This window comes from Danio rerio, chromosome 11 (assembly GCF_052040795.2).
Source record: "Danio rerio strain M-AB ecotype USA chromosome 11, GRCz13ab, whole genome shotgun sequence".
NCBI lineage: Eukaryota > Metazoa > Chordata > Actinopteri > Cypriniformes > Danionidae > Danio > Danio rerio.
In genome coordinates this window covers 10139490-10165623 of record NC_141031.1, presented here as the reverse complement: position 1 = coordinate 10165623, position 26134 = coordinate 10139490, and the positions used below count along the sequence as shown (strand labels likewise).

The following is a 26134-nucleotide window of genomic DNA, read 5'->3' as shown; positions in this document are numbered from 1 at the left end:
CAGATGAATTATCTACTGAGCTATAGGGATAACATGAACTATGGCAACATGATCATTTTCCTAATTGTCCACTGGTAAGATATTTTTTTTTAAATATGAAGCGACCCCCCCCCACAAAGCTCGCTGAGGCCCCCTTGTGGTCCGCGTCCCCTCTGTTCGGAACCGCTGAAGTAGTGTACATGTTATGAATTACAAATTTTTATTTTAGTTAATTTTTTTTTTTTAAGTTTTAGTGGTAATTTTTCCGTTTTCAAAAACCTAAACATGTAAAGTAAAAAAATATATATCTAAATAATATTTATTATGTATTTATAGTTTCACACTTTATTTGATGGTCCGTTTGTTGAATTTAACATGCCAACTAATTTTCATTACAAAATAAGTAGACTGTTAAGCCTGATTTATACTTCTGCGTCAAACACCGGCATATGCTACGGCGCTGACGCATAGCCCTTCGCCGTGGCCATCGCCGTCACTGACGTGCACCTCTCAAAAAATGTAACTACACGTCGCAACGACGCGTAGCATAAGCTCTGTGATTGGTCGGCTTGGTAGCGCTGACGAGTCTGGGCGGGACCGAGAGGCGCGCGAATGGCGCGACGCCGCGCGAGCGATTGTTTACAAGTGTGGAGTCCCGTGAAGGAGCTCCGGATGGAAAGTTTTGTTTTGTGTTTACCTTATAGTTAAAGTTGTTGCACGTCCGCCGGTTCCTGCCTCAAAATGAGCGAGTTTGAGCCACTTGTACATCCCGGAAGTGTTCAGGAAATGCAAAAAAGTAGCGAAGAAACTTGACACAGAGGAACATTTACACCTCACTGCCAACTAGCGTTTCGGAAGTGTTAATGCAGACCGGCAGAGACAGCGCGCAGAAGTATAAATGCACAGCCACACTCGTTGCCTGCGCCGTGGGTTACGCCGGTCACCTGACGCAGAAGTATAAATCAGGCTTTAGGGTGTGAAAGTTGACATGTACTTACAAAGTATCTCATAGTCAGTTAAATGTCTGTTGAAGGAGTATCAACAGATATTAAGCAGACAGTCTACTAATACTCAAATGGACCATCGAAAAATAAAGTGTTACCAAAATATTTTCCAAATGGTCTATATGTGCGAGTGAATTACATTATATACATCCTCACTCTGAACTGAAGCTTAATCGGCAGCATCTCTGTTATAAACCAGTCACATACAAAGTATTTAAGACATTTTGTTTAAAATAACTTCATAGTAAGAAATGTTATCAATTCATTCCAAAGTATTGATAAATGAGTGGCTCCAAACTCTAATCAACACAAGAAAGCAAAAAAGACACATGCAACTCAATGAAGTATTTCTTTTTGTAATTGCATGGAAGCGCAGTCTATCACTGCATTTTATCAGAGAATATGTTTACAATTGACGTTTTCCCTAGTAATAAATGACTCATACTTGGATTGCTTTAACCTCAAATGTGATTGCGTTAGATTTTTTAGACGAAACATGATTTTAAGAGGCACCAGTCTGCTGCCTAGTGTTTGGAACAGCCTTGTCCTTGATAATACACCTATAAAAAGAAGCGACTATTTATAACCATATGGACTGTGTCTCTGCCATACAGTTGCATCATGTAATGGTGTACAGGGTCAGTCCCACTGAAGCAAACAGGGTTAAATGCTACAGTTAAGGGCACAGTGGTGATAGCATCGAACCTGTGACCTTTCCAACCTATATAAACACTGATATAACAACCCTCATTTTTTATGGCCAACCTGAAAGTTAACATCCTTCTTCTTTCCTCAGAAATACATACATACATACATACTTGCATACAGTACCAACTTGGGGTGTATCGGCATTCGAACTAAAAAAAAAAAAAAAAGTAGTACACCCCCTATAGGTTATACCATGGTACTCTCATAGAGAACCGAGTCTGAGTGAGTAATGAATTGGCATTTGTTTACAGAGACACACAAATAAAAGCTGACTGTTCTAGTGTTTGCCGACAGTTCTGTTGTTGTATTAATGAGATATTTGCAGTGTCTGAAATTTGCGGTCTTTTATTTAATATCAAATAATCCGCCATTGTGTTAGCTCATAACATGCACCCTCCCTCATTATCCCATTTGTTTATTATACACTTTTGTTTTTGGTTTTTATTGTTCATTTGTCAATAAAGAAAACATCCACCTACATGTATACTGCATCTTATAATATCTAGTGTAAACCACAAACCTCTTCCAGGAATCTGATCAAACATATATATACAGTTGAAGTCAGAATTATTAGTCCCCTTTGATTTATTTATTTATTTTGTATTATTTGCTTGATATTTAACAGAGCAAGGAAATTTTCACAGTATGTCTGATAATATATTTTCTTTTGGAGAAAGTCTTATGTGATTTATTTCTGCTAGAAAAAAAGCAGTTTTTAATTTTGTTTTAAGAACATTTAATAATAATTATATATATATATATATATATATATATATATATATATATATATATATATATATATATATATATATATATATATATATATATATTTACATATAATTAATTTTATTTAATTTTATTTATTTTTTATTTTTTTTCAAAATGCATTGCGGTCCATATGTTTTGGTTGAAATGTTTTGTTTAGAAAATATTATATTTGCTGTCAAGAAATAAGTACAAAAACCATATTTTCATAGGACAAGGACATACGGCCTTATTAATATTTATACTGTAGACATGACTGAGATAGGACATTGATGTTCCATGTCACTTTCTTAGAAGTGCCACTACAGCTTCTAAACTTTACCGATCTTACCCTTGGCTACTTCACAAACATTTCTGTTAAAAGCTGAAAAAAATAAAAATTTTGTGTTTGACTCTTTAAAAGATGTCCATGGCCCAATCCCAATTTTATTTTTGTACCTCTATGCCTTCCCCGAAACAGTCTGAAGGGGAAGGACTTAAAAATTGACCCCTTAAAAATTGGGACAGCACTGCAGCACCTGCACACGTCATCATATGTCATCGTCATTTCTTGCTTAATATAAGATTGAAGATGGTGGCTGCTGTTGTTATTCCAGTTGTGTTATTTTTTGGTATTTATCTTTAGGAAATCACTGACACCATATATTATGTTATCATAATGATATAATGTGGCAATAAGATCGTAACTATACAGTGCATTTACACCATGGCCATATTTATCTATGTAAACACACGAAAGCGACATTAACATTATAGCAGACACTGTAAAACACTCATTCCAGGCAACTAGACTTTTCTGACAAGGCATTTAAGTGTCATCAAGCAACACCATGTTGTGGGACTACTATACAGGAGTTATTATTACTGATTATAAATAGTGAAATGTAGCGTTTTTTATTTGTATTAAAATGAGGAATAAGGGGAAGGGCTAATAATAACATAACAATATTAATAACAATATTAGTATAGCCTACTTGTTTGGTGATATTTTACTGGCACAAAAGTAAAGTAGAAAACCTGTAGCCTGCATAAATAATACATAAACATAATAAATTAATAAATAAATAAATAGGTGGTGCAGTGGGTTGCATGTACGCCTCACAGTCAGGCTGACATCAATGTCCAACAACCAACCTAAACCAACCAAATATCAACGTCTAATGATGTTACAGCTTGACGTTGTGTGGACGTTCCCACTATGATGTCTATCAGACACTGGATTTTGGTTGCCATACCTAATGAATAATTGTCAATATTTGATGTCAAGGGCTAAGGGGTAGAATTGGGATTAGGCCTAAGAGATTAACTCAAGGCACTTAGGCTAAACAAAAGGCCATATGCACTGGTCTATTAGGAAGACATCAAATTTACATTTACACCCTTACAAAGGTTTTTCTTTACATGATGATCAGATTCTTTCGTCCATCTGAATATTTGGTTTCATAAGTCTACAAAGTTAACTCTGATTATGGCCTGCAAAAAAAAAAAAAAAAAGTAAAAACATAATCCCTGTAGCACATTATTGTGCTATTGGTTTTTCTAAGCACCCCAACGGAAGGCTTAATTGGCATAAAATTAGTCTTATATATTTGCATATATATTATAAGGGGATTATTTTGAATATAAACAACACTCGTCTGACAGATACCCAGCTAAAGCCAAGCACTCATCGCTTTTCTTTAAAGAGACGTGGTGTCTAAGTTCTGATTCCTCATGTGTCCTCTAGACTCCTCTTTACTCCCTGATGGGTAGCCGGCTCATTACGAGCTTTGTCATCTCTCCATGTCGACTGTTATGGCTTTGACAGCTTCTAATGAAATCTTTTCCCCACAAATGTTACCTGCCTTTAAGTCCTGTCACTCTCCCTCTCTAATGAGCAGCACCTCAGAATTTGAGCTCGCCGTGACATTTTGGACCCAGCGATTTCCCCCTTGCTCTCAGCGGGGGCTTTCGGAGAAAAATCATCCCACGCTTACAGCCTGGATATTGAAATTTATGTCAGTAGTCTTAGCATAAGTAGCCACTCTTTTCCTTTACATGTTGGGATCCATGTTGGACCAAGCATATTTATTTTTAAAATATGTATATATGAGGACTTTATTTAAATGGGGTTGTCATACAAAGTTTGGAGTGAGATATATCATTCATAAAGGAGTGTTATTGTTAGTAAATTAATCTCATTTTTGTACAAACTCTAAGAGCTTGTTTACACAATGCATTTTTTTTTTTCGTTTATGTATAGTGCAAATGCCCTCTTAAATGCATTTGTGATTGATATAAATCCGATGTTCATACAGTAACACTTCAGGAGGTGGTCTGGAGGGCATTTCAGATGAAACTGGATAAGCCTAAATGCGTCTGCTTGTTAAAAACACGTATTTAAATTTGATTTCTCCAAAAATGTACAATAATAAATGTGTACGCATGTTATAGGCTATGATATAGTCAGGTATACAGTAACGGCACATATGCAAAATGCAAGGCAATGCCACAGATGACAGTTTGTAATGTTTATTTCGTATTGTTGTTTCGTTTCATTCTGTTTTTCATCTATTCTAACCTTTAAAGGATACAAATAGATTGTTAAATCAATATCAAATACTTTAGCAGCATTAACCAATAACACACCTGTAGTAGCATTCTCTGTGAATGGGAGCTGAAAATAATTGAATAACAACAATAGTGTAATGTTAGAATATAGTGTTTTTGTTGTTTAAAATGGCACAGTGTTTTGTTTTTTGAAGAGTAGGGATAATCCACACATTATTGTAAATCCTTTACAGTGTATCCCTTTTTATATATGTGTTTGACAAAAACTAGATCCTACAATTGGCCTATAATAACAATAATAGCATAGCCTACTTGTTTGGCGATATTTTAATGGCACAAAAGAAGTAAAAAACCTGTAGTCTGCATACATAATACATAAAAATAATAAATTAATAAATAAATAAATAGGTGGCGCAGTGGGTTGCACGTTCGCCTCACAGTCAGGCCGACAACAATGTCCAACGTCCAACCTAAACCAACCTAATATCAACTTCTAATGATGTTACAGCTTGACGTTGTGTGGACGTTACCACTATGATGTCTATCAGACACTGGATTTTGGTTGCCATACCTGATGAATAAATGTCAGTATTTAATGTCAATCTGACGCTGGTTTAAGATGTTTGATTTTGGTAACTTTCTAACAACCTAAAATAGACTAATTATCAGTCATTTCTTGTCGTAGTTGGACATTTTTGTCAAAATTGAATTTTTCAAATATTCTTGTTATATGAAAATTTATTTACATTGAGATTTTTTTTTTTTTTTTGAAAAGTAATGCTTCAATTAATGATCGGCCAGATAGAAGCAGAAAATAACTTTTTAGAGTTAGAAGCTTCTATCTGCATTGGCCCTGCTTTACTCCAATTTGCAAATGTAAGAGAATTTTGATAATTTATATTAAGAGTACATTTAGGGTCTGTCATGTTGATATATAAAAGAGAAATGTTGCACACATATTGTTTGCTATATGGCATGCAAAAACTTTGAAGCTCAATATCTCAAAAGCATTTGGAACGCAGATAGAACCGTATAATTCCAAGGTGACGATTAGACATTAGACATAGACTGAATTTTGGTCACCTGACATCACAACCAAAATATACCCTAATATTTACGTCTTATGATGTTGTGTGCCTGCTTGTCAATGACTAAATGCACTACAGAATGTTATGTTTATACACACATTCACAAATTACATGTATTTGCATTAGCTTTTTACAGCGTAATACTCATTACTCACTTCTCTTGAGTACTTTTGAAAGGGCTACTTTTTACTCATACTTTGAGTAATATTTACAAGAGACACTTTTACTCTACTTACATTACATTTTTATCCAAGTAATGGTACTTTTACTTGAGTATGATTTATCAGTACTCTTTCCACCACTGATTATCGTTACCTCACTGAGTCCAATCTTACCATGGAGGGGCATCAAATGTTTTTCAATTAAATTTGCTACATCTGATTGTTTCAACACATATTTTAGCCATGTAAAAAGTTGCAATTTTGAATGCGTTTCTTAATATGGATAGACATGCACAGTTTGCTGTGGTTGGATGACAGTTTCAGTGGAAGGTTATATTATTTCTGAGGTTTTGGATATGTACTTTCGCATAATAAATCGTGCCACTCTCTAATGAGCAGCACTTCAAAATTTGAGCCCACAGTGACATGTTTTACCCTGCGATTGCCTGCTCCGTGAGAAAATCAAAATATGTTCATGGCCTCCCATATGAAAATCAGGTATTATCAAGCAAAGTATTAATTATAGTATCACATAGTGTTAAAACTAAATAGAAGAAAGTAAGCATTATAAGTATATGAAAAAAAAATATGTTAAAAAATGTTTAAAAACATATAAAAATATTTGATTTTGGCCCTGTTTTTCACAAGTTTTTGGCATTTTATCTGGTCCCTATATATATGATACTTTTAATGTCATGTACAACATTTTATAGGCTTAAATGAGCCTGACAACATGACAAGAGACATGAAATATGCTGTTATATACTGTATTTGTACATATACATTTATATATATAAATATATATTATATTATAGAAACTGGCGGTGGATGAGGAGATTCCCCTCAATGTGTAAAGCACTTTGAATGAATACAGAATAGCCCTATATAAATGTAAGGAATTATTATTATTATTATTACTATTAGTATTATTATTAATATATTCTACAACAGGGGTGTCCAAACTCAGTCCTGGAGGGACTTGCTTCAAAACACCTGCCTGGAAGTATCTAGCATACCCAGTAAGAGCTTGATTAGCTTGTTCAGGTGTGTTTGATTAGGGTTGAAGCTAAACTCTCCAGGACATCGGCCCTTCAGGATTAAGTGCGGACACCCCTGTTCTACAATGTTTCACATACGTATATGTGATTGTATTGCACATTCGTATGGGCTGGGTATTGAAATTATCAGAAGTTTTAGCTTAAGTAAACATACACCAGGGGCCACGTTAATGCGAACAACATAGTGTCTTATTGATGTCTTATTTTTTGGATAATAATTTGATCGCTACTGCGGTTTATTTTCTTGTCGTTTTGCTAAATTAGAAAAGTGGAAAACTCTGTGGCCACTAGGATTAGTAGACAAAAACACAGACGTCTGTATTTTAGACTCTGCATCAAAAATGCATGTCCGTAGTCTGTACAGATCAAGGAACTGTACAGCCTGAACACACAGACCAAGTGAATTAATTGAGTTTGTGCCCAAAATTCAGTTTATAGAGAATTTTAGACACAGAAACACAAAGAAAGCTAAAACAAACAGTCATTTTTGCTGTTTGAAATATGTTTTTCCACTGACCGCAGTGTTAATATGGAATAGAGATGTGGTGTTAAAAATTGATTTCTGATTGATTCAGTGATTTTCAAATTGCATTGCTATTCGCTCTTGAATTGAATTTGAGCTTTTTAACAGCAGATAACACTCCAAGCTAGTTTTTAATCATACTCTCAAATAGTCATGAGGAAGAGCATTTGCGCACTCTGCAAATCACAAGATGTAAATACAACTTACTACGAACAATCTTGTAATTTTCCTAAACCTTTTCCTTACTTTATTAACGTTCATGTGACATGTGTAAAGAAGTTAATGCAAGCAGAGTATGGCCATTTGTAAAGTATATAGTGGCATCTGCTTTAAAAAAAAAAAAAAAAAGCTAAGCTTCTATCCAAGCAAGAATAGAGATGCATTTTTTATTTCTTTTTTTTCTTTTTTAAATCTCAGAATGAATGCAGAATTGTTTTCTCCAACATTGTATTTGCTATTATTTGTGGAAGCTCGTTAAGTAAACCCTGTAAATTAAGTGAAATGTGTTAAGTTTGATTGTGTCAGACATTTTTTTAAATGGCAGCAATGTTTAAGATGGTCCATAATCTGCATAAATCTGCACAGTAGCATAGACACACACCGTTTGTTGTGTTCAGATGGCTGTTTTTATTAAAGGCGGATGAATATATCTGATGTTTGCATATGTGTGTGGTGATATCCTGTCACCCTCCCTCTCTAATGAGCAGCACATCAGAACTCAAAGTCTACAGAGAATTTAAGCCAAGCAGAAACTCCTACAATTCAAAAACAAACATCCACTTTTGATCCATGAATGTGGCTTTCCCCCCTCTGCATGCAGTCTCACTGTGGAACGCCTTAGGTTTAAAAGTCTTTAAATAAAATAGATAAAATTGGATTGTCAACACATAGATTGACCATGTAGAGGTAGACATTCGGAACATGTTTCTCATGTATTCATAGACAATCACAGTTTGTTTTGTTGAAATGATAAGATTTATTGAATTGATTTACAATATTCTATAGGGCTTGCATGAATAAATCAATAATATATCATGAACAACATGTCAGGGAACCACAGCTCTGCAATCAGTAGTAAATGTCCTCCAAATACCAGGGGGCGCTCAGTACATCACAAAGAAGAGGCATAGGGGATTAAACAGAGCATGTTTTTAATGATTTAGTCCAGGGGTCACCTAACTTGTTCCTGGAGGGCCAGTGTCCTGCAGATTTTAGCTCCAAGTCTAAGCAAACACACCTGAGCAAGCTAGTAAAGGTCTTACTAGGTAAACTTGAAACTTCCAGGCAGGTGTATTAAGGCAAGTTGTAGCTAAACCCTGCAGAGACACCGGCCCTCCAGGACCGAGATTAGTGACCCCTGATTTAGTCTGACTAAGGGCCAGGACACACCAAGATGACGCCAAATGAACTACCTCAATTGAAAAGCAAAACTGTTGTCAGTTTGTGTCAGCTTGCGTCTCGTTCAAAAAGCTATGTATGAACACACCAAATGGACGGCAGTTGACTGAACGTCTATTTCCACCCCTGTTGGTATAGTAGTCTGTTAATTTATTCCACAAAGAAAAACTGGATGATGAAATGTGCGCTGACAAAGTGTAAACAAACACTTTATACCATTATCACAATAACCACAACTTAGGGATTCTCTCGTGCAAATGTGTCTAATAATCTATTGAGCTATATTGTTTGCAGTGTTGGGCAGTAGCGTCGCTACAAGTAGTGACACTACTAGCTTAACTACATTTCTCAGTAGCGTGGCGGTAGCATTGCTACTTTTTAAATCAAATAGCTTTTCAGAAGTTAAAGGGGTGGTCCACTACGATCTCATATTTTAAACTTTAGTTGATGTGTAATGTAGCTGTGTGAAAATAAACAGCATCTCTGAATGTAAAAAGTTCTAAGTTCAATGCTAAGGGAGACCTTGGTTTTTACAGAGTTAGCTTAGCAAAGCCTACAATGAACGAATTTTGGGGACTACAAAAAAATACTTCCGCCCCCTGTGACATCACAAGTTCGTTTACTGCGCATCCCACACTGCGCATGCAGGTAAGGTCCGTGGCCAGAGGTGCTGTAACGTTATAGCAGAGATGAAGCTAAAAATGCATCTAAACACGGCTGTTTCCACAGAGCTTCATCTGTTTCTGTATTTAGGCTTCCAAAGGACACGACACAAAGACAGAAGTGCCTTTAGTTCAATATTAATTAACTTCCAGAGAATTATAAAATACTCAGCAAGCATGATTTGACAAAACAGCTCCTGAATCTCTCCAAGTTCAGTGCTGGATTCGGCTAAAATCTCCTCAAAGCAGAAGTTGTGATCTACAAGTAAGTGTTTTTATTTTTTAAAATTGATCATGACATGTACAGTGTCTAGCGTTAACTGTATGCTGTAGCAATGATGTAAACAATGCGAAATGCTGCTTTGCGGGCAAACGATTTAGCTACAAACTCACATTTATCAGCCAAACTCCTGTAAACACACACTCACTCCACCAGCACGATATCTTATGTGTGTGCGCGACTGCACTGATTGTCTTGGCTTTTTCATGTGTTTCACATCTCAGATAATGAAGTCGCAAAAGATATGTGGATGATTTATATTACTTACACCTGCATATTCCGGATACTCGTGAAAGACGTCATGACGCATAGAGTTAAAAAAACACAGATTAGCTTACCTGACTAGTGGTCGCAGCAGAATAATAAATCAAGGCTCAACAGGTAGCATCTCACATCTTGTGCTTTATTCTTCTGTCACGATATATTACAGAAAATAACTTAATCCGAGCATCAGAGAAAAAGAAAGTCCCGCGCTCTTGCGCTTGTTACAGAAAGTTCACACCACACAAACACACACATAGACGCACACACAGACGCTGTTAAAGGAGCCGCACCCCTTTTTCACTCGTTAGTTACAGACACTTGTCAGATGTTATTTTAGAGAGCGGGCGCGAGGTTGACTTCATGTTTACACAGCAGAAAAGCGTGTGCTTTTACGGGCGTGACGTGGAGCCGATCCGCCAATAGCAGCACATTATGTCGATGACCAATCAGAGTCACTTAAGGGCGGGCCTTTTAGAGGAACTAGGAAATATGACAGTCGTTTTCATGTTAGCTGAGTAGCTGTGTATAATCAAAGTGAGATATATGAAAAAATTACGCGATTTCCGTCAAGTGAAACATAAGCACACATTGCTTTGCATCTTATAAACACAACCAAGCCTTAAAATTACATTCTGGACCACCCCTTTAAGCTATTATTTCAAGCAAGTAGCCCAGTTGTGTCCACACAAGCTACATTTGCTGATGGCAGATCATTTAGTGAGGCTACCGCCATTCACGAAGCAGTGAAGCTGGCGTCTGGCTGAGGAAAGTAAATCCGATTGGTAGCGAAAATGGTGATGTCTTCTTCGTGTTTAACAGTGGTCCAAAACAAACTTTTTGGAGAGTGACTGCCACCTCTTGCTCCCTTCGGTGACGTCGCCAATCAATTATTAGGCTGACATGAGAAATTGCGTAATGGAAAGATGACTGTAGAGGAATTATTTCTGAAGCAGGATCGTACCTTGAGAAGGGCATGTCTCAAAGTTAATTTTGATTCTGTGCTCTTGTTAGAGTTGAAATGGTTTTAAATGTATTCACAGTTTGTTCTGTTTGTATTGTAAATGTGCAACACAGGATGTCTTGATTTTTTATTTTTTTTGTTTTCTGCTGTCTAGTAAAATTTGTTTCTGTTTGAAACAGCATATTAATTGCAGTAAATGACTTAACAATTAAGCCGCATATGCTTCATTGGCTGTTTTATTGATAATTAAGATAGATCTGACTTGGAATAAAGTTGCCTTGATTTAAAAATGAAAAAAAAAAAGAAAAAAGCTTAGATGTAGGTAAACTTATTTTGCCATACAGCATTTCGCTTAGCTTGCTGCATTTTTCAGGGGTGGCTCTTAGTGTAGTTAAACTACATTTTAAGTGGAGTAACTAATAGCTTAGCTCACTACATTTTCCAAGTAGCTTGCCCAGCATTGATTGCATTGTTTGCAAATATTAGAGACATATAGCATAAATGTATGTAATTGCTGTTTATTTGTGTCCTCTCTTGACTTGAATTGTTTACTTGGGAACTTCTGTTTTTGTTCTCGCCCTGATTTGTTGCTGAATAACCAATCAGTTCACTCTCTTCAGCCGACTCTCATTCTACATGCTGAATTGGTCCACTTGATCGGATATCCTTGGTGTGTTCCTGCCTTAAAGGGCTAGTCCAGAGTGTATTTTAAGGCGTGGTTGTGTTTAAAAGATGCAATGTGTACTCATGCTTCATTTCTTAAAAATAACATTATTTTTTCATATATCTTAATTTGATTATATAATGCTACTCAGCTAACATGAAAACAACTGTCATATGTCCTAGTTCCTCAAAGGCCCGCCCTCAAGAGGCTCTGATTGGCCAGCAAACATAATGTTTTGTGATTCGTGGACCGACTCCACATCACCACTTCACACCACCTACACGCACGAGCTTTTGAGCTCTGTAAATACTTTCAGTCAGAGTAGCTGTTATTAGATTGTGCCTGAATCAGACAGAAAATGACACAGAGGACACGTCTGCTCTCTAAAATAAAGTCTGACAAGTGTCTTTCACATATATTCGGAAAAAGCATGTGTTAATAATATGAAACGTTCACATGTCATGTGCGAGTTTGTTTTTTGAGATGTAGAACGCACGGGAAGCGGCCGCATTGAGAGACACTGCAGCACTGATGAAGATTGTGGGTGTTTACAGCGACTTGATGGATGAATATGAATTTGTAGCTAAATTGTCAACTGTGCCAAACAGCATTTCCTGTTGTTTATATCCATGTTTACATCATTGCTTCAACATACCTTTAACGCTAGAAAACGACTAAAAGACTTACAGGTTGTGGCTCACAATCCACAGCTTCTTCTAATTTGGTTAGAGCTGCTCTTTGAGAACTTTTTAACCGAATCCAGCACTGAACTGGAAGAAATTCTGAAAGTTCTCCTTTGTCAAATGCTTGCTATATAATTTTCTGAACATAATTAAGCTTAAGTTTTAAGCACTTCTCTCTTTGTGTCATGGCCTTTGGAAGTCTTAATACAGAAACAGAAGAAGCTCTGTGGAAAAAGCAGCGTTGAGGCGTCATTTTAGCTTTCTATGCCATAATATTACAGCATCTCTGGTCACGCCATGGTGGGGTGTATGCGCATGGTGAATGTGCGTAACCTGAAGCATTTGTGATCTCACTAAACCGGATGTATTTTATTTTTTTGTCATCCCCAAGCTTTGTTCCCTCTAGGCTTTGCTAAGCTAACTCTGTAAAATCCAATGTCTTAATTTTCATTAAACATTGAGTGTATAACATTCAGACATGTTGTTTATGTTGGCACAGCTACATTACATATCAACTAAAGTTTAAAATATGATATTGTTGTGGACCACCCCTTTAATAAACACTTTAAAAAATACATTTTATACACTAGACTAAAGCTATGATGTGAGTTTGGAGTGCGTTCAGATCTACAGCAACATAGAACAATAGTATAATTCTTTTTAGTTTCAGGATTGCGCAGATTTACAGTATTATTTGCGTAGCTTATAAGTGAACTGTGGCTCTATGCATGTTTAATAAATGCTACGCCATCTGAAAGCATGTGCTGGAGATTTACTGCTGATTACAGGATAAGATTCTCTGCCAATTTACACATGAACATCGCTTTTGATTAATCGTGCAGCCCTAATATTAAGTCTTGTTACTATGCCTCTCTAATGAGCAGCATCTCAGAATGTGAGCCCGCGGTGACATTTTGGTCCCACTCTCAGAGAAGATCAACCCACGCTCATGGCCTGGATATTGAAATTTCCGTCAGATATTTCAGCTCAAGTAGCCACTCTTTTCCCTTCACACAAAGGCAGCCATGTTGAGGCGAACAAATGTTCACGAGGGCTTCTCGCAAACAAGAGTGTCATACAATGTCTCTGAGGGGGAGGCGTCATTCATGATGCAGTGTTATTGAAGGTTGGCATTATTTTTTTGATAATGGATTGATCTTTGCTGCGCTTCCTTGTCTTTTGGCTGAATTATAAAACTGTGTGATAGAAACAGGGGAAAAATGGGGGGAAGTGTGAAGACTGTCAACATGCCGCTGTCATGTAGAACAGTGCTTCTGTGCGTCTGGGGTGGATGTGCGTTTGACACGGCCGCCACATGGGAAGTCTGTGAGCCTGACAGTGCCTGCTAGAAACACGACACAATTTCTCACAGAGAAACCCGCTTCACATCTGCTGCCGCAATAATATGAGCCGTCAGAGTAGATGGATGAGTGAATAAACAGTGCTGAAACACAACATTACCTTTTAAAGGATAAACTTTTTTTATTAATATTTGTCTTTATTAGTACTTTCCATAAAAAGACTACTCCTTAATTTTTTTAAATCTACTTCTTACACTCTGAAGGTGGCTCATTTGAAGCGTTTGTTTTGCAACTTGGTAGGTTTACTTCCTTAGTTTAGTTCATTTATTAATCTATGAATGGCATTCTTGCTCAGATCTCCAGTTGGCCTCGACCTGACTGAAAGCGATCTCAGTCAATGAGTCAATGAGTCAAATGAGTAATTCATTTGTGGTTGTTAAAGTGATTTAAAGCAAGATGAAAATGTAAGTTCATGTTTCACAAACCCCTTGCCATACCCTGGTGCACACCTTTTGTGGCCTGATTCCACTGTCAAAAGGTACCTAAAAGCAAACCGTACCGTACCACTTTATGGGTACCCTTTGCAAAGACACTACAAACGCAACTAGACGTTATAGGTTTACAGAGAAATGTCACTCGCCCCTGCTACAAGCCAGGAGAATGAAAACAAAGAAATTGTTTTTTAAAACACAGTCGAGATATTAGTATAATAATATATACATATAACAATGAACCATGGTCAACCTGAGCTCAAACAAACCTTGTCTTCATTTTGTTGAACAGCCACAAGAAGAGCCAAGAACAAAATGTGCCTTATAGTGTTTTTGTTTTGGCCATCTGCGAGTGGTTTCACTTTAAATCACTTGAAATGTTTCACTTAAATGTTCACAGCTCATCACGCATCAATATTTGAAATAACAAACTCTTGAGCTGATGATAATAACGTACGAAGGATTATTGAAGTGCTTCTGACATCCGATCATTTCAGAAGCAAACAAATGCATGAGGATAGCACGAAAAAAAGCAGAAGCTGAACAAAAACCCAAAGGAGCAAATGATTCTTTCAGCAACCTAAAACATGAACAAACTGCCATGTTTCACTATTATCATTACCCTATGAACTTTTATGAACTCGGAATGACGTAATTACTTTCTAACAAGAGGTTACATGTGCTGGTGAAGATTAAATATACAGATGAGTGGTTTGCACTGACTGAGCTATATGCTGTGTGTTTTAGCCAAATAAGGACTAAATGTATGCTGTGTGTAGTTTTTTTTCTGTAATTGGTAACATATCGGAGACTGTAAGAGACTGTATGTGTTCATATTTGTTAAGTTATTTGTAATTTATATATGCAGATGTTACAGTAGGCTATTTTTATAATTGATCTGCAGTTATAATCAAATCATGTTCGTAGAAAGGGTAGTCATGAACATTTATACAAAGTATACACAAGTATTTATGTGTAAAAAGTGCTTCTCATATGAAATGTGAACGGCCCGTACAACTTTACTTTGACATTTTCTCTAGCGAGAATGACATAGACTGAAACGTTCTGTCGAACATCACACTATTGGTACCCTTTTGGCAGTGGAAACAAAAGCCTCACAAAAGTGAGCCGTATTGTACTGTACCATTCTGTGGAAACAGGCCTTTATTTAAATATGAATCACAATGATGCAAAATGCAAAGTCTGTAATGTTTCGATTCTCTGCCTGAGCCAGGACCTAACCTGACCCGGGCCATTACTTATTACTATTTCAAGTAATTTCTTAATCAGCCTAATTGAGAGGAAAGCTATGCTATAATTAAAAATCTTACACAAATAATTTAGCAAAGCAACACGTGTGGGAATACAAAGATGTAAAAATTCATAACACATGTCATTCGCAGCGATGCTTTAGCTTCTGCAACAGCGTCTTCACTGGCACACTTTGACACTGCACTCTGTAGTTGAGAATTGTAGTTGAGAACAACTGGTATAATGACCCATGTATTAAAGATTAGTCGGGCTTAAATCATTCTCAGGCTCATAACTACAGTTACTGTGTCGGACCGGGTCAGGTTTAGATGGGGTTCAAATATATACAGCTCATAAAATGTCCTAAATTGCTTTCAACTATTACTATTTACAATAATAAGTGTAAGGGAATAGCTTGTTCGCACTGTATTTTGATAGTCCATTTGTTGAATTTAAGGCAGCTTTCACACCTAGACTTTTGTTTCAGAACCTGGTGCGTTTCCCCAGTTAGCGTGGTACATTTGGTATATGTGAATCCAGCAATCGCACTCGGATCTGCACCGGGAGACGGTTAATCCAAGATCGCCTGAATGAGATAGTCTCAACTCGATTTAAACAAACTCTAGAGCGGATTGATTGTAGTGAGAAAGCAAATTAATCCGAACTAGTCTATATCAGAGTGGGTCCCACTTTACATTAAGTGTCCTTAACTACTATGTACTTGAATCAAAAAAATAAATTCAATGTACTTACTGTGTTCCTAATGTATTTGAGAACACTTGTTGTTCTCTTGAGTTGGGATAGGGGTTGGGTTATGGACAGGTTTGGTGGTGTGGGTAGGTTTAAGGGTGGGTTAATGTGTAGGGAATGGTCAGCAGTGTATTTACAAATGTAATTACAGAAGTTAATTACAGATGTAATTGCATATTGGTATTCAATCAAGCATAAGTACTCAATAAATACATGTATTTACACTAAGTAAATTATAATAAACTACAAATTTCTGTGTAAGTACAAATTAGTTAAGGCCACTTAATATAAAGTGGGACCTCAGAGTGTATTATGGATATGTAATAGGCATATATACGGCTATATGAAGAATTAGGAGTAGGGCGAGATGTCATTCCTACCGGTAAATGTGCGTTTCATGTCAAATACCAAAGTGAGAGCATGTTAACCATTAACGTGAGCTGTTTATCCGTTAAGAATATTGACCAAACTGCAGTCTCGCTATATATTTCTGTCTATAACGTAAAACCTATCCCACTGCTATGTATGAGACAGTCTTATGTGATTTATACTGTGGGCCTCACTATTCAAAATTAAAGCGCAGCTTTTTGCTTATATTCTCTTATTGCACATTGTCATAAATTAAAATAAGGACACATGACAGCTGAGCAGCACTGTAAAATAAACCGTGAAACTCTGACCAATTTGAGAGGAGTTTACTCGCATGTGACTTGTTTTAGCTATTTTGGTCCATTTAGAAAGCGAACCGCACCAAGAAGAAAATGCAACATTGGAACAATTTTAATCCCTGTTTCGGAACAAAAGAACCATAGGTGTGAAAGTTACATTGCATCAACATGCCAACTAATTCGCATTACTGTAGATGATAAGTTGACTGTTAGGTTAAGGATAGGGTTAGGGTTAGGCTAGGTTGAGATCTACTTGCAAAGTTTCTTGTAGTCAGGTAAATGTCTGTAGAAGGAGCAGCATCAACAGATATTAAGCAGACAGTCTACTATTACTCAAATGGAGCATCAAAATAAAGCGTTACCAAAGGTTTACCTGAAAATTTTAATTCTGTCAATATTTACTTATCCGCAAACAAAACCTTTGAGTTTTGGAAAAACAAACTAGCCTTACAGAATCAAACTAAACCTAAGAGGGCCAACAAATTGCAGTATTTTATGTTGGATCAACATATTATACAGTGCTAAATGTACATCATTCATCTGAAAAATAAATTAGATAATGAGTTATTATTTATACAGTGATACTGTTATTCATTGTAATGGATGGCATTGTTGTGTGACAGAATTTGCATCATTAGAACATTCTACTAATAGCAGGCTGCTTGTTTGTATTCAAGTGAAGATGTAATGCTAAATGATCTGAATGACATCTTTGATATTTAGATCATATTCCATATTGTAACGTAAATGCAATTTGAAGGATTAATGTACACACTTCACTTGCATCTAATATACAGTTTGTTGTATATGCATACACTCACCGGCCACTTTATTAGGTACACCTATCCAACTGTTCATTACCTCAAATTCCTAATCACTCCAACATGGCTGCAACTCAATGCATTTAGGCATATAGACATTGTCAAAATGATCTGCAGCAGTTAAAACTGAGCATCAAAATGGGGAAGAAAGGTGATTTTAAGTGACTGAGAATGGTATGCCAGAGAATGGTCCGAAAAAGAGAAAATATCCAGTGAGCAGCAGTTCTATGGGTGCAAATGCCTTGTTGATGTCAGAGGAAAATGAGAATGGCCAGTCTGTTTTGAGGTGATAGAAAGGCAACAGTAGCCCCTTTCACACAGTGATACCAGTAAATATCCGGAAAATTTCTGGAACGACTTTACCTGTATATTGAAAAAATCGCTGTTCACACAGGCGAGGACGTTACGGAAATTTTCCGGAAAAGAGCATTCACACATCCATTCCAAAATACCGGTAAATTCTGACATCATTCACCACAAATGAGCTTTAAACGGCTGCGCTTGTATTTGTAAACATTTGACTAAACTACAAACTCTGTGGATGATCAATATTGTGAACAACTTTCGCAGGATCACTTTCTCATGTCGAGATGTTCATAATATGTGCGTGTGCAGGCGCTCACTGGCTGAAGCTTGAAGGTAAACAAACAACGGCTTATCATAAGCATCTCATCGATGATTATTTACACAGTTGGCATTAAGAAGAACATATAAACGTGATCTGACTAACTTCTAGCAGCTAAATGTGTCTGGAAAAATATTCAAAGGCTTTTATCCTCACAAACCGCGCGGACGTAAATGCGTCTGACTGTTGTGATTGGCTAAAGCAGACGTCTCACGTCAGCACGTTCTAGACGTGCACGCGCTTATTACGGGAATCTTCCTTCTGCATTCACACAGCGCAGCATTCCGGCAAATTGCCGGTAATGTTACAACTTCTCTTTCCGGAAAATAGCCAGAACGAATTTACCGGTATTTTCCAAAAGGACATGTTCACACATACAACCTTTCCAATTTTCCGGAAAGGTCTGTATGTGTGAAAGGGGCTAGTAACGCAAATAAGCCCTCGTTACAACCGAGGTATGCAGAAGAGCATCTCTGAATACGCATCACTTTCAACTTTGAGGCAGATGGGCTCCAGCAGCAGAAGACCACACCAGGGTTGCACATATTGCACAGTCTGAGCTTAACTCAAAGCTAGATTTATAATTATTTTATGTAACAATTCTAATAGCTTCTTTAAAAAGTGAAGGTAAAAATCCATGACCACCCCAATTGAGTATCTAACGCTTCTGACCAACTGAACTTTTTTTCTTTTTCACTCTTTCTCTCTCTCTCTCTCTCTCTCTCTCTCTCTCTCTCTCTGAAGCGTATGGGAGGGGTTGCTAAAGCTTTTAGCTAGATGATGCATGTTTTCTAGCCCGGGGCTTGTTTAGCTGGGATTTGTGAGAATCCTTGTACCAGGCAGGGATCGAGGAAAGCGCTCGCGTCTCTCTGTGCCCTGATATACATCCCCAAGAGTGGCTGGAGGATGTTTTCCTTTGAGAAAGTCTCCAGTCTGCTCTTCTGACTGTGCTGTAGAAAAACAGATGAGACACAAAGAGAATCTAGATCCAAGCTCATGGGTTTCATCACATCAATAGGAAAAAAAAAAGGGAAAAAAAAAGAAAGCATTGAAGCAACGAGTCAGGAAAGAGCAGTAAAACAGGACAGCTTGTCTAGCATGTATATGTTTGTTTGCTCAAGTTTTTAAGGTGTTTTGTCTGTGGGCAGTTTGAGGGGATAGACTTTATGACTGAAGAAACTTTAGAACTATAATTTTATGCCTCGTATTATTATTAATATTTTCCTTTCAAATAAAATACACTCATTAACCTGTCAAAAGAAGACTAAAATTGTTCATTAAGAAACACAAACTGGCTATTTTGACATTTTTTAAAAAAAGTAAGCCTTTGATTTGTAGGAATTGAGCACACTGTACTTTTCGTAATAAAAATATATATATATATATGTTTATGTACACATACAGGTATGTATAGAGTCCTTAACTGACCAAGATTGCATTTAAGATTATTTAGACTAACTGGTTTCTATTAAGGCAAAGCAGTGGCGCAGTAGGTAGTGCTGTTACCTCACAGCAAGAATGTCGCTGGTTCGATCCTCGGCTCAGTTGGCGTTTCTGTGTGGAGTTTGCATGTTCTCCCTGCATTCGCGTGGGTTTCCTCCAGGTGCTCCGATTTCCCCCACAGTCCAAAGACATGCGGTACAGGTGAATTTGGTAAGCTAAATTGTCCGTAGTGTATGAGTGTGTTTGAATGAGTGTTTGTGGATGTTTCCCTGAGATGGGTTGCGGCTAGAAGGGCATCCGCTGCATAAAAATATGCTGAATAAGTTGGCGGTTCAATACGCTGTGGCGACCCCAGATTAATAAATGGACTAAGCCAACAAGAAAATGGATGAATGAGTGAATGGTTTCTATTAGAATGTATTTAAAGGGCCATGGAACTCCAAACACTGTCTAAGCAGGGTCTTTTCACACCTCTAGTTTACAGGAAAGTGGGTGTGTCCAGCTTTGTTTTGATGGGAGTGTCCATCAGCAAATGAGGGAAGGGTTTCCATGAAAAAGGGTGTTTTGTTATGTGTGGCAACCCAAACACACACACAAGGGAGATGGACTGTGATTTGGCAAGCAGCGTTTAGAACTGATCTGAGAGCTGTGTGGAAGCGGAGGATTTCTCTCCACCAGATTCCCCTTAGTCACATCATCTGGTTGATGACAGTGCAGGTCCACAGCAACATCATTTTTTAACCTTTCAACACAAACACCCCCGTAACGCAGGAGAAAGTGAAGATGCTCCTGACGAGGGGAATATTGAAGTCTCGCAATGGTAGTTATTTTTCCCAACTGTTTTTGTTGAAATAAACAAATAACTAATAAGTACACCATTGTGCCTGCCTCAAATACTGCCAGGCCAGGCTCATTCTGGAAACGTAGCCCCGTGGACGTTTCTAGAGACCGCGAAATACATCCCGGTAGGTACGTGTTTGTGCAGTTTTTGTTTTCACAAATCCGCGAGAGGCCTCTGCATGCGGTTTTTCGCATCTCAAACGCCTCTCGTGAGCGCCGTTCACGCCCGCGCTGTTCTCGCATAAAGCTGCTGGGAGCTGCTGTCAGCGACTGTCTGTCAGACTGACAGACTGAATGATTGACTGAGCGGCTGGCCAATCGGCCGACCACCCCCTCCTCCTCCTTCCCTCTTCCTCCTCCTTCCCTAAACCCAAGCAACGATTTACAAAAGCCGTCCAGAAAAAGAAAAGCCCTCGTCTGATTTTGACTGCGTTTTCGGATTTCACCACATTCTTGCCCTGTTATGAACTTGTTCGCTTTAATTTTTGGATTCTGTTTTTGTCTTAGCTGATTTCTGTTCCGTTGTCGCGGCCGGCTCCCCTCCAGGTCTCCGCTCCGCCGACAAGCTAACCAGACAAATTGGTTGCGGCGGGAAAGCCCTCCACATCGAAGTGAGCTGTCAGCCGGAGAGCGCGAAGAGGAGCGGCGTCACACCGCCCCGTAGCATTCACTTGAAAAAATAAAATGCAGCCATACGTACCTCCTGCCATGTAAATCGCTGCCTCCAGAAACATCCGCGGGGCTACGTTTTCAGAATGAGCTTGGGTTGAATACTGCACTGCACTGAAAAAGTGGGCTGTTATAATCTTAATTGTCTCTGTTGTGATCTTAGCATGCATATCTCTTGTGAAAACATCGGTCAGACCCCCCACTTCACTTGTTTAAAAAGACACAGAACAAAGCATTTTCAGTCAATGATATTGTAAGACACATTTGTGGCCAAGTTTTAATTTGCTGGCTGATGTTTTGAGATCTTGCTTTAGTATTTCTACATAATGTTCTTTCTTCATGATGCCATCTATGCTGTGAAGTGGACCAGTCCCTCCTGCAGCAAAACAGCCCCACAACATAATGCTGCCGCCCCATACTTCACAGTTGGGACAGTGTTCCTAGGCTTGTAAGCTTTCTCCTTTGTTCTCGAAATTTAACACTAGTCATTATGGCCAAACAGTTTAATCTTAGTTCTGTCAGACTAAGGACATGTCTCCAAAAATGTGTCTTTTTTTCCTTGTGTAATTTAGCAAATTGTAATCTTTTTTTTTTTTTTTGATTATGGCTTGTTGATTTTCCCATGTTGTCACAAAAGTAAGCAGTATGTTTGAGGTTTTCCGTAAATACTAAACTACAGTTGTGCCTCCAATTAACTCAAATGTTGCCAATTAGCCAATCAGAAACTTCCAAAACATTGACACCATCATCTAAGCTTTTTCAGAGGCAGAATAATCTTATTGTATGTAAACTTGCCTTTTAAGAAAAGTTATAATATTTCTCATAAAATATCTCTCTCATTATTCTGCATTATTCTGCTATTAAGCATAACAGAAAAAAATGTGATAATCCTAACTTACCTAAAACAGAAGAAGTTTAGTCACATTAACATCTGACTTTTTTTTTATACAGTGTATGTAAACTTCTGGTCTCAACTGTATATATATATATATAACAACAGTTCTGTCTGGTTCTCAAATCTGATTGGCTGATAGCCATGCGATATTCTGCAATATCAGAACTCCTACAGCCTCTTTACCCTTTGTGTATTACTCCAACCACATACAGCCAGGAAAGAGCAGACACCACAGATCTAAAATTTAAAAGATGCACGCTCAACTGTTTAACTATCAGCTTATGATTTGAATCCGGAAAAAAGTAGTTCCTCGAACAAAAGGGTTTTTGAGACTCCCCATGTTTGATTTGTTTTTATATACACAATTATGCCATCAAACTGTTGTATAAATGCAATATCACACTCGTAGCAGTGCGATATGGCTGTATATCGGCACTGGTGGGGGCACTAAGGCACGAGGCCGCACGCCTCCCACCAGTGCCGATATACAGCCGATATAAACATGCATATGCAGCAAGTTTGAAGATCAAGATAAAGTGTACTTTGTTTTTTCTTAAGCACACAAGTATTAATGAATGGTTGTTGTAAATAGAAAATAAAACATCTATATAAAAGAAAAAAAAAACTGCACGTCTGCACCCTATTTGATAGTTTTCCCGCAGGCTCTTAACAAAAACAAAACATGAATTCAGATTGATGATCCCCATTAAAAACTTACTTAAACATACACACACACACACACACACAGGCTATTATTAATATAATCAACGATTTGTGTTATTGTTCTATCTACTAATCTATCTACTATACTATTCTATCCAAAATGTTTAAGTTACATGCATTATACGCAATACAACATAACATTTTGGACTAAAACATCAACCCTTATAGAAGCAAATAGGGGGAAAAAAAAACATTTTCCCTCTTGGTGCATTTCAGGTAACATCAACTCTCTGGAGGTGTCTGTTTCTGTGTAAACAACATGAAAGAAGAAGAAAAGCCCATATCTTTTCTATCCCCTTTCAGCGAATAAATGACCCCGAGTCTCCTAGAGTTAAATGTCCTCCCAACCGAGCGCACATACATCTTACTAAAGCTCTGGACCGAGAGTGTGATTATACTCATCAACGCTTATTGCGCGCTGCCATGCAGTGCACAGTCGAGGCTCATGATCCTAATATGCTTTTTCTTCACCGTCCTCTCCAGTCAAAATTTACACTGAAATCGACATGAAGCCAATTTCGTCACATAACCGGCGACTCCTTATGGTTCCTTAATGAGTGCTGAAGCTCATGGAGAGGCTTCTTGACAAATGCTCACAGATGTCAATGAGCTCAATCTCAGCTCGGTCCACCTCCGAGCATCGATTGCTCAGTCAGAGTCCCGGCGGTCGAGTGTATCCTACCGGAGCACTGCATTAAACAGTGGTCGGCCATGAAGTAGCAGTTTATCAGTCAGAGGTGAATAGCGATCGATTCCAGCATAAGGACGGATATGGAAATGCTTTAGTGGGACGAGAGCAAGCAGTTGAACGATGATAAATCAATCTAGCGTGTTATGACAGCGAAAAAGAGCGGGGACTGGGACTGAAAAGTGACCATTGTCTGTGACATAACACGTAGTGGTAGTGTTAATTCCGACTGCAGACTTTGGTTGTTGTTGTTGTTGTTTTTTTTGTACTAAAATTGTCATGTTTTATTCTTCTGAATAGTTTTAGTCTTTTCTTTGGTCAACTATGAAGTTTTTATGACATTTTGGTTTATTAAAATCTAATGGTTAAGATAAATGGTAGCACTTTACAATAAAGTTGTATTAGTTAATTTTATTTAATGTATTTTCTAACTAGAGATGGGTTGGTAGAAGATTCTGATGATACTTGGATAAAAATATCATGAGTTCACAATATTGTGATTACTGCTCTAAATATATATTCTTTTTAAATATCTGTGTAAAAAAAAAAAAAAAACTTTTTTCCCCTTTGAACACAAAATGTTTTATTTGGTGAAACATTTATAATATGTTTGAGGAGTAAACATGTCAGGCTAAATAATTCAAATTAATCGTTGACTTTTGCTGTCTTCATTAGTTTCAAAAACACTGATTTCTTTACAGCTTAAAACGACATCTTTGGATATTGTTTCTGCTGGAGATAAAAAAAATCTTACACATACCTTGGGAACGGTTCAGCAGAAAAATGTTGGCGTTTTAAAACCTTTTCCAAACCGAGGTATACCTTGAAAACAGTCATCATCCCATGCTTATTTCTAACATGAACAAACAATGAACAATACATGTATTACAGTATTTATTTATCTTTGTTAATGTTAGTTAATAAAAATAAACTGGCCCATTGTTTACCTCATTTTGCACTAACTTATGTTAACAGGCATGAATTTGCATTTTAATAATGCATTAGTAAATGGTGAACTATAATTAATAAAGGCTGTAAATGTATTGTTATTTATTAGTTCATGTTGGTAAAAACATTAGCTAACATTAACTAAATAATCCTTATTGTAAAGTGTGACCAAATAAATCATTATACATTCCAGTACAGTACTCTGTAAAATGCAAAAAAAAAAAAAAAACAAGTTAAGATTGCTCAAATCGTTTAAGGAAACCCAATTGCAACAAACCATGACAAAAGTTCAAAAGCTAATCCTAATGAGTTCTGTGAACTTAATCCATTTGAGTAAACGAAGCAATTAGAGCACAGTAAAACCCAATAAATGACCTCAAACCAACTGAGTATTGTAAAACCTAATAAGTTAGGACAACTCAAACCTTTTGAGGAAACGATTGCAACAAACCATTTGAGTTAAAAAAAAAAAAACTATTCTACATGTGTACTGTGAACTTAATCTATTTAAGTTGAAGTAATGAAGTATTTAAATAACTCGTTACCTTCAACACTGAGTTCAAAACTAGAATTGACTTTCTGTAAATTTTGAATGAACTAAACTCATTTCATTTGATAAAGAATGCTGGATTTTACTGTGTAGTTGTACAGTACAGTAAATAAAGTAATAAATATGTCACTAAACAAATAAATAAGGACAAACATTGTTGCCAGGATCATGTGATTTATTTATTTTTAGGTTGTGTTGGAGGATTAAAGGGTTTGTTCACAAAAAAGTAATTATTACCTCATCAATTATTCTCTCTCATGTGGTTTTTAAATCTTTATGAGTGTCTTTCTTTTGTTGAACACAGAAAAATAACACATTTTTATGGAATACTGGTTGCTGGGACCCATCGGTTTCCAAAGTAGGAAAAAAAATATTATGGTAGTCAGTTGGCGCCAGCTACCAGTATTTTTCTAAACATAAGAAACTCAAATAGGTGATAAAGTGGATGGCAATTGAAGGGGGGCAGAATTAAATTTTGTGGGTGAACTATCCCTTGTTTTATGTGAGCTTTACCGAAGACACAATACAGACACAGTTTACCTGCTGAAATAATTTAGTTAAATAATGTTCGTGACATCACTCTAAATTTATTAATTTGTTTTATCATAACCTATGCAGAAATGGTCAAACAGACATGTTTTGATGCCAGTAAAGTTTTCTAAATTTATTTAAATATATGTATATATATAATTTATTTTATTTATTTTTTATTTTTTTAAAGTG

General features: G+C 37.1%; 1 protein-coding gene and 3 long non-coding RNA genes across 34 annotated transcripts in view; all 4 read left to right on the top strand.

Moving 5' to 3' along the window:
• On the top strand, nucleotides 1-2823 carry LOC141376540 (uncharacterized). The gene is made up of 3 exons (XR_015502368.1): nucleotides 1-389; nucleotides 946-2334; nucleotides 2617-2823. It is a non-coding gene; the product is annotated as an uncharacterized LOC141376540 (long non-coding RNA).
• nlgn1 (neuroligin 1) overlaps nucleotides 1-26134 on the top strand; it is a 786090-nt gene that overhangs the window by 488170 nt on the left and 271786 nt on the right.
• On the top strand, nucleotides 7369-14703 carry LOC147841668 (uncharacterized). The gene is made up of 3 exons (XR_015502357.1): nucleotides 7369-9006; nucleotides 9176-9644; nucleotides 11091-14703. It is a non-coding gene; the product is annotated as an uncharacterized LOC147841668 (long non-coding RNA).
• LOC147841667 (uncharacterized) lies at nucleotides 19401-25321 on the top strand. The gene is made up of 3 exons (XR_015502361.1): nucleotides 19401-21432; nucleotides 22262-22913; nucleotides 22981-25321. It is a non-coding gene; the product is annotated as an uncharacterized LOC147841667 (long non-coding RNA).